The following is a 10,632-nucleotide window of genomic DNA, read 5'->3' on the forward strand; positions in this document are numbered from 1 at the left end:
TTCTCACATGGTGTAGTTTCTGTTTTTCTTCAGAAAAAAAAAAAAATATTCAAGACAGCTTGTATTTTCCTGTTAAAATGTTCAAAATGTCTTCAGGGCAAAAAGCTGTTTCTTGGCTAGCTCTTCATATTGATTTATTCAAATATATAGGTCCATTCTGCAAGGGTTCAACTTATACATCATTGGAGATAAATAATGCTGCAAAGAGCTTATGGTATAAACAAGCCAGATGAATGGAAAAAGAAAATATTATCCCTGCATAATAAATGGATGATTGAAAACAAGCAGCTTGCCTAAGGAAGTCTGGCTGACTGCTGAACTTGAATATTTTTATCCAGAATTCTGATTCAACGTCTCCAACACAAAACTGTCATCCCTTGTGCAAAGTCTGTAACCCTAGTTTTAATATACAGCTCAAGCTGAAATATTTTGAAGAAAAAAAAAATAGCAATCTATTCTACTCAGTCTGTCGCCATGTAATTATACAGCTGAATTCTGATTTTGCGTACTGGATCCGTCACATTGTCACTGATCCAACTTGAGGACTTTTGTCATCTATCCTCTTTACCAGATGATCATAACTTCGTACAGAAATCAGAAGTAATATGTATTGGTTGAATGATAACATTCATTAAATCTGACCAACTTCTCCAAATTTAGGAAGGCTCGGTATTTCACATCCCTGACAGGCAGCCATAATGCCAACTTAGTGTGGTGATGTGTATTTATTGCTCAAGCATTACAGAAGACCTATGCATACATCAAATGCAAAGCAGGAAAAACAAAAAACAAAACAAAACAAAAAAACAAACAAATTCTTTGCATGGTTCAATATGTATTTGGAGATTTATAACCTGCCTTCATATTTTTGGATACATTTGCCAGTACCTTTTATTTTCCAAGGTCTGAAATGCAAAGGCATAGGCAAAAATGAAGTAGTCAAGGACAAAACGTGAACCACTCCACTTCCCAGTTAGAAAGTAAGGAATATTACTATTAATATTCTGCATAACCAGAATATTCTCATGTTGCCTTGCATAAGCTCCCTTTGATTCTCCTCTCTAAATGGGCATTGATAAGCCAGAATCCTCTTACTCCAGTAGTTCAGAATTGCAGTATTGGTGCAGTTATATCTCATTTTAAACAAAGGAAAATAAATGGCACCAAAGGAATTACAAGTTTGTAAATCAATCGAGTACTTTTGCTGATATCCATCTCAGAAACACTGCAGAGCAACAATGTTAAAATAATACGGATGAAAATACACAGCATTTCGTACTTATAATTCATATTTTTCATCACCTGTCTTAGAAATGTTTGGAATGTTGTGCTGTTGTAGCATAATTATTTGATGTCCATATTTGAGAGCCACTATCACCAGGGTGGTGTTATTCACATAGAGATTGAATGAACTTCCAGTGTTCCTGAAGCCTTAAAACAATACAAAAACCAAGCAGGTTTACTTTTAGTTTTCTTCCTGAAACAAGAAAGTCTTGTAACATCCCTGGGAATGTGGAATTTTAATGTTTCTAGTCTGTGAATGAAGCTCAAACTTTATTGCTTATTATTAGATCTGTATATGAGGTAATCTGATGATGAATCACTACAGCCACTCCTGTGCCGGGGGTTTCCCAACTCACAGAAGGAGATTCAGAGTTTTGGTTGCTCAAAAAATGTATTATAATCATCAACACTGAATGAAAGTCACTTCATACTGTTCAAAGACCTCAGTTACAGCTTACATACAGGAGACATGCTTAAGATGTGCTAGGCATTTCCCATATGAGTCTTGGTTTCATTGGACTGGATTCAGTGACAAAAGTAACACTTGATAAAAAAGGATCAAATTATCGATACAGAAGTGGAAAGAGAACACCAAAACCCCACCAAACTTAAAACCAAGGAACTGAGTGACTTCATCAACTGATAAGAAATGCGAATGGAAAGGTGTGCTTCTCACCCCTCTAGAAGAAGCAAAGGAGAAATGTTTTCTGCTGGTCTCACAGGGAATTGATCTGGCAAGTAGAAGAAATTTGCAGTCTCAGTTTGTCTTTGGTACCTTAGAACTAGTGACTTCATGCCTCTCCATGAGATGTCCCAGCTTATATACAAGGTGGACAACTTCAGCAGGATAAATTGATACTTGGCTCTATCTAAAACCCTAACCTACCTGTGAAACAATTTTCTTGACATCCCTCTGAAGCTGTTGTGACCACTGGGTGCTACCTTAAGCAGTGGAACCAGTTTCACTTTTTTCTGTCAGCCTCTGTGTTTTCTGCAAGGGTCCTTCACATTGGAAAAACACAGACAGAACTGGAGGTGGTGACATGGCTATTAGATGGCTGAGCATGGTCAAGCACATGTGGAAACATTGATCACATGTGCAGAGTGGAAGTTGAGAATCTGGAATATAGCAACTGTGGTGACTGTACAAGCAAGTTATATAGCAGCAAAGCAGAATTTTGTCAGTCTGTGGTCTTCTGATTGGTTTTATTAAATGTCAAAGTTCTTTCTACAAATGTAGCATCCTGGCACAAGAGGTGCACTTCCCAAGAGTGTGATGTGTGTGTTTGAATTTATCACTGTACTCTATCACTGTTTCTGCTTGAGACAAGTATTTTAAAGGCACTGGTTTCAGATGTATAACCAATGCTATTCTAATTCCAGATATACAAAAGCATGCTCAGGTTTGGCATATGAGAATACACTGTTGACTTTGGAGAGACTTGAGTGTCCCACTGAAAATGAGGTTATAAAATAGAAGGTATTGTTAACATGACTTTAGTTTGGATTCAGAGTAAATTCCCTTTTGTTCTGTCATTGTTATAAATTTCATTCAGTAAAATCAGTCATGCAGCTCTCAGTAAAAAAGAAGAAAATTGTATTTAAAAATTGAGAGTTAAATTAGAAAATCAAAAGTTATGTAGAGGCAATGTAATCATAAAATAATAATAAAAACCCCTGAAATAAATAACAGCCAACCAGAAATAGAATTTTTAAACATAATTGGAATTAAAAGAAATAAACAGTTTTTTCCCTCATCTAATCTATCACTTGAACGGTAATATGATCTTTGAATTAAAACATGTAGTTGGATGAGAACAAATCCATCCTTACTGTGACTCCATTAGCACCAAGTATTACACTACGTGGGCTTTGACAGGAATATGCATAACTACCAAAGGCAGGAATATAATTTAACAATGGTGCAAACCCCGTCAATGACTCTTATTCATTAGCTGGAGCTGGGTCTGAATCCCAACAATTGTATACCTGATAGAAACCTGGAATAAATTGGTGGCATTACTCCTTTGAAAATCTGAGGAAATGCAGAAAGACTAAGTAATGTATTACAAAGAAAATTGGTGACAAAGTTGTGAACTGATCCTAGCTCTGCTACCTGTCATTTGCCTTCTTAAACACAGGAAAACCTGCCTGCTCTCTCGATATCCAGGATGGTTTCTTCCAGTCTCTGTTTGACTTGGATATTTAGACTGCTAATCTGGCCACGCTGGGACCATCCTTTGCCAAGTGTTTATACAGAGTGTGACACAAAATGCCCCATCTTGGATGGGGCTTCATGGTTACAGTGCAAATAGTACTAATAATATTAATAATGCTGCCAATAATATTCTGAAAAGTGGTGGTGTAAATATTTGCTATATAAGCAGTGGCAGCGTATGTTAAGGATGGAGATAAACATTTGTGTCAGGCAAAGGAGGTGTTTGAACTAGGATTTTCAAAACCTGAAAAGGTGCTGTCCCTGCAGTACCAAGAGGTGGCAAACCACATGTATTTCGTAAATACCCAGTGAACTCATGGAATGCTCCTACCTGTGAAACTCTGCTTTCCTGTCCAATGTGAGCTGTACCACACACTCCCCCTAGGGTTTGGCCCACCACCCTTTGGTATCTCAGTTTCCTAGCCTATAAGACAGAAACAACCATGTGTGCATGTAAAAAGAAAAAAAAAAAAGAAAAAAAAATGTTTCTTTCAGATGTTTTTTCAAATGACTTCATGAATGTGGCTCTGTTAAGTATAAAATTTTATTAACAAGAAAGAAAATAAAAGAACTTTTAATTTACCATCAAAGTAGAACAATCTCTTTAAATGGCATTCGATTACTTCTTGATGGGTAAAGGTCCTTTTTTCATACCCATCTCTGGATTCTTTTCCTTCCCATATCAAAATCTACTCTAATTCTTCTACTGTGAAGCTTTAAAAATAAGCTTGGGAGTCATAAAGACTATCCCTCTCTACAGATTCAATAGGCAGCCTAATAGAAAACAATTATCTTGAACAATAAAAAGACCCAGTAACATTTGGGACATTAATATTGTCATCAACGAGATGCACCTCATCATTGCAAATTCCTGTGCAAGCCAGCAGACCTGAGTATTAGTGGCATCTATTTTGCACATGCTTTACACCATCAAAGGTCAGAAAGCTGCTTAAGACACAAACTTTTGTGTAAGCTAAGCCAGCAACAGAAACAAGAGAGGTTTACTGACTACTTTCTGTTGTTCCATTTTACCCTAGTTTCCATGATACACTCTTAATAAAACAAAAGGGAACCTTCTGATAAAAATATCTCCCCATTTTATAATGTAAAATACAAGCAATTTTATCAGCATTAACACTGATTGGCTTCCATTAGCCTCTTGCCTTCTAATAAAATTTATGATACCTTTCAGAAGCACAATTTGATAGAAAGTGAAGTGATTACACCCTGCTTAGATATCTCTCCAGCATCTATTCCAACAATAATGCGGTAATTTTATGCATGAAATAGCACAATTGGCATAAATAGTTATAATACTGAGTGCTGTCTAAGGAACCTGGCTGCTGGAAAATTAGAAAGAGCTTCACACTTTTGAAACAGGTAATTAGGATTTCTCTCCATGCTCATAGGAGGCAGACTGGAGTTTCGTTTTATATTTCATGTTTCATTAAAATATATGTGTTAAAAATAAATGTTGAATTTAAAGCTGCACAGATTATGAGAATTAAAGGTACAGCACTACTGCAGAAGGCAGAGTAAAATTGACATTCCTAACTTCTAATTTTGCCTCTGCCAAGAGTTTTAATACTTTCTGACAGGTAAAACAGGTTTCCACTGTTTTCAGAGTGTTTAATTCAGCAATAGCTGCATATGGCTGTGGTCAGCACGATGGAGTTTTACTGATGTAGAGTTATGTCCCTATAACCAGTCACAATTTTAATTTTTGCCTGCTCAGAAAAATGGATGGCTAATGATATAGAAAGCTCTTCCAAATTAGCAGTCTCAGGGCACATCTCCCTGACCTACCTCCTATTTATCATTTGGTTGATTTGGAACCATCTACAATGTGCTTCACTTCCCACCCCAACCAGAAGTGTACCCCACCTTTTGGGGGCAAGTTGCCACTGGTGATCCTGTTTAACCCTTGCTTTAAGCCAAGATTTTGGCCTTGCAAAACATATACAACAATCTTAGTAAGCTACTATTAGAAGATAAGAAAATAACAGCTTATTTTTCCTAAGACCGGACTTCTACCTTCCTCCTCTCTTATCAGATCAAATAGCTCATTACAACATTGAGGAACTCAGTAAGTTCCATTTCCATTTGATTTGTTTAGAATGAAGACAAAAGTGGTCAGCCTAAATGAAATGTATTGTTTGAATCAAAATCCCTGTTTATTTTCTCATCTTGCCTCTAAAATTTGGATATTCTGGTGACTCTACTTGTGAAAGATTTTTCTGGCTTCCCTGTGCCTGTTTTATGGGAACTTGCCTAGCCAAAACCTCTCTGAAAAACAAGCAAGCTGGGAATGACTGTGCCTCAATTATCACTTAGACCTGCAAAATCAAGGCCTATTCATCATCGTTCAGAGTTCCCCTTTTGTGAGGGTGCAAGGTGCATTTCAATAGACTGATTGGGAGGAAATGTTTTTTAGTTGTTTCTTTTTTTTTGTGTTTTTTTTTTTTTTTTTTTTTCTCACATAGCCAAGGCTGTTTTTTTATTCAGAACAACTGCAGCAAGGAAGGAAAATAACTACCTTTATGTAACAGGCAGGGAGATAATACTCCCTAAAGAAACCATCAACAATGGGGAAACCTTATTATAATTTTCTTGTTCACACTCAAAATCTCAAAAATCTGACTGAAATTAAGTACCTGTTGTACAAAGAAAAAAAAAAAAAATCAGTGCATTGAAATCAATAATAAAATTGCTTCAGTTCTACTGAAGAGGGAATAACTCTTCTGCTAGAAGCTGCAATCAAGAAGACACTCAAAATGTTCTTGGTCAGTAGAATTTGAAAGAAATGTATTGCAATAATATTAAACGATGAAGAAAAAGAGGATTTCTGTGTGTGTTTCTATGCACATATTTGACTGTGGTCTGGTAAATAAATTAGAACATATGAACCTCACAACTTCGAAAATCAGAGCAGCATTCCATAACATTGGATTAAAATCCAGCAAAGTAATCTCTTTTTCAGTGCCTTAGATTTCAAAATTTTATTGCTATTTTCCTCTCACCGTCTGTAGGATCCTCATGGAAAGCAAGGAATGTAAGACCTCAAATACTAATATGAACAGAAAAGAATAAACTAAGAACCCCCATGAAATAGCTAACTTTAAAACAATATGAGGTAAAAGAATAAAACAAAGTATTCAGCTATACTTCACACACAAAGCAATGAAAAACAGAAGTATTTTTTGCATTTGCAGTTTATCTATAAAGATTAGTTATTCTCACATTTGTTAATTAAAGAATAACAATTTATTGTTTTTCTAGTTGTGTTTTCTCCAGGTATCTTTTATTTATTTATTTACTTATTTACTTATTGGCTTTTTGTTCTTGTTTTGGGCTTGTGGGTTTTTTTGGTGTTCGTTTGTGTGGTTTTGTTTTGCTTTTGGTGTGTGTGTGTTGGGTGGGCTTTTTTTTTGTTTGTTTTGTTGCTTTTGTTTGTTTGTTTGTTTTCTTTTTTAACTCCTCTCTCTGTCACATATGCTTCAGCACCAATTTCATCAGTGCTTGGTTGTAAAGAACAGCTTGAAGAGCTCGAACCTGGCACAGAGCAACATCTGTGCCTTAGTGTCTGCAGCTCAGCTTGGAGGGAGACAAGGGTTTCTCTAGACATCTCAGGTTGTACTCCAAACACTCACACTCTGTCCTGCTTGGGACACAGCCAGCTTCCACTTAATGCACAGTACCTCTTGGTAATGTGCCACCGAGAGAGACTCCAGAGAATACATGAGAGCTATATGAATTATTCCTGGGGAATAAATTATTCAGGAGATTTAGCCTTTGTTCCCCAAACAATTTCTGATTACTATGAATGTGATAGTTATGCATAAGTATTTACCAAATAGTTTATACAAACAAATTGCAACCTATGGATAGTTCATGAATTATTCACTCCAACTGTTCATTCTCTGTTATTCCATAAATTGTGTTGTCCCCCTAAAATCATAAGTTCCCTGATTGGATGACTAAAAAATTGCATCTCACTGCTGTCCCAGTGGATAACTGAACTCTTCAGAAGAGGGGAATAACGTATAATGAGCAGCAAACAGCAAATCTGCAATGCAGTGGCACACTGATTTTTGGGTGGTAAAGCTGGCTTATAAGGTTCCTTCCCTCCTCTCCTCCTGACTCCTCTTTTTGTCCTTGTTCAGTCACCAAAATTTATAATATTTGCAACTAATTTGGCAACTACACAGTTCTGAACATGTGCGTGTTATGAACATTTGCTTCTGAAAGTCTTCAACAGCAGCATTTTGGGACTAATGCTTACAGTTCTGACTTTGAGCATAGGAAACTGAGGCATCTGTGACACTATTGTTTTGTAATATAGTATTGTCATTTCTATATTATTGTTGTTGTCAGTGAAAGTTTTAATGTGTGGTAGTATTTTCTGTCTCTGTGCAATTGCATCTGGACTAATAATTATTCTTAGATTAAACTGATACTGTCTTACTTTTACTAACAGTAAATTATTGAATTTATATATATGTATATATGTTTACTGTTTGCCCATAAACAAGATTTTGAGCATAACACAACTGAGAGATTATCTCAATACAAAGAGACATTTTCAGCTGTATTAGAGGCCATGGATCCACAGGAAAGTGAGAAAACGTATAACTGATGATGAGGAAATATCCGGGCAGGAGTACTGGGTGAAGGAGAATGGGACCATCCCTTTTGTTGTCTTTCATCAGCTTAAATGGGTTATGAAACTCATCTTTCAGACAGTGATAAATTATAGCGAATGTTGAATGCAAAGCGATGTTACTCTCAGAATCATTTTTATGGGCAAACAGTAAATATATCTTAAATATAAAGCCAAGAATTTATTGCTGGTATAATAAAATCTTGTCTAATCTTTATCGGTCCTGATCTAATTAGTGTGGAAAAAGAAAGAATACTTCTATGCAGAAAATGTTTCAGCATTAACAATAATGTTGTTGAGACTGTAAAACACACACCTCTGAGTTCTAATCTCCTTTCCCCAGTGTTAAGATCATCCACCTCCCACAATGCATGGGCCCAAGGTCAGTAGTTTCCTCCCAGTGGTGGTGTCAGGGGTTATGACGAGTTTTCAGCATCTGGAATTCTTTGTTCACAGGAACACAATGTCAATGTTGATGGTTTCTTCTTCTCGGTTTTAGGATCCACTTGGGGTCATTCTTACGAGCTTGTCAATACTTTTTTATACCTCTCTCTTTCTTCATTGATCTACAGCACCACATCTGAATATACTAGATATGGTATCTTTTATCTACACTAGATATCATATCCTTGTTTCCTTTGTTGCCCCTAAAACTAGTTCCATCCAGTTCCAGGTCTTTATTTCTTCAACTGACCATGAGTGAGTTGTTTATAGCCTTGCAGTCTCCAGTGCCAGCCTGTGTCAGGCTCTTATCACCTCACATCTGTGCACCACCGCATCACATTGCATATCCCCACTTCTCAAGGCCTCTGCTGTCTGACCAGAACTGTATTTTTCTACACTACATTGTGTTAGAGTTGCAAAACCATGGTGGTAGCATACAAAGATAAAGAGAATTAAAGTTAGCCACAGCCATCTCTAGAAAATATTGCAGTTACAGCTAAACCAAGTTGCAGCAAACAACAAAGCTGCAGGTAGGTCAAGAAAAGTTCAGACAGAGCAAACCTAACAAGCCAGATCTGAGGCCTTGAAAACACAACACAAAGCTTGAGGCCTGCTACCAGGAATGGCACTAAGGCATTACAGGGCTATCGTGTTACAAGCAGATGCCACCACCTGGGAAAGGAAAAGATCAGGACAGTCTTGCACTGCTGTTGTTGCTGGTTTTGCTTTGTTTAGATGTTTTGTTTTGTTTTGTTTTGTTTTCTGATGGAGAAAGGTGTCTCAATGTGCCTTCCTCCAGAAATGCTTAAAATTCACTAAATGCCTGACAGTTTTTTGGGTACGAGCACTTCTGCTTCTGTAGCAGACACACAGTTTCAAACTCTCTTACATGGACAAGTTATGAACTTACCTTACACATCTGAGCCTTGAAGGTCTGGAAAGTAGAGGTGAGTCTGTTAGACTGGTCCAGTAAGAGGTCTGTAAGGAAGTTTCTGCCTCAACAATGTATTTGCAGGCCTAGGGAACTTCAAAAGTACCTTTTTTCTTAAAAGATACATGTTGAAAGAGAAGGTAGTATAAAAAAAATTATGTCCTCCTTTACCTAAGCAAGCCACTAAACAATGAAGGCAAGAAAGCCAGAAAGAAAGAAGAATGTGATGCCTTGTCCCGAAGAGAAGGGTAGTCAGCAGGTTGATCACAAGTCTGTCTCTTCTGTATTACTTCATACTGTCCAAGAGGAAAAAAAGCTCGTCCTGGAAACCACGGAAGCATCACTTGTTAAATTAGCTGTCCATGAACCAGCCTGAGCAGAAGAACAATGATTGTCACAACCACATGAACAAAAGCATAATGTCTCCTAAACATATGCAAATATCACAAGTGACATTTCCTTGACTGTTTCTCATGGGAGATTATTCACAAAGAATACTTTCAGAGTACAATCATATGAACAAAAGCTTTAGAGGAACCAAGAGCAGAGCTGCCAGAAGATGGTTCCTTTCTTAGAGTTCCCTCTTTATTTTTTAACACTGTATATAAGCAAGAAAAACTCTGTAAAATATGACCAGGTGAATTTAGCTCCTGGACAAGCAGTGTGTCTGGTTGAGACTTGGGGTGTAGCTCATTCCTCTGGAAAGGAATTTCAATACAGATATGACTGTTCATCCTTTAGTTTTAAGAGCACTGCAGATTTTCAGGGACAGTCCTTACGGACAAGGGGTTGAATCTGATTTCTGTCCTCCCACCCAGCTTGGCTCTGTCCCTTGATGCTATGCAAAGAAAGGGTGAAATCTCTCATCCAGATTCATCTTGCATTCACCCTGCCTAATTTTGCTACTGGAGTGACACATGCCTCTTCCTCCAGCAGCTGGTGGGCTCATCTGGCACAATGTGCAAACTGACTCTCTCTTTTGTTTTCCTCTTGCTCCCCTTAATAACTTTGCCAGCCTTTTCCACACGCTGGCGATGGATGTCATAGAAATGCCTATCAGCACATAAATTAAGCAAACACTTGGGGTGTCCTAAA

This window comes from Columba livia, chromosome Z, assembly GCF_036013475.1.
Source record: "Columba livia isolate bColLiv1 breed racing homer chromosome Z, bColLiv1.pat.W.v2, whole genome shotgun sequence".
Classification (NCBI taxonomy): Eukaryota; Metazoa; Chordata; class Aves; order Columbiformes; family Columbidae; genus Columba; species Columba livia.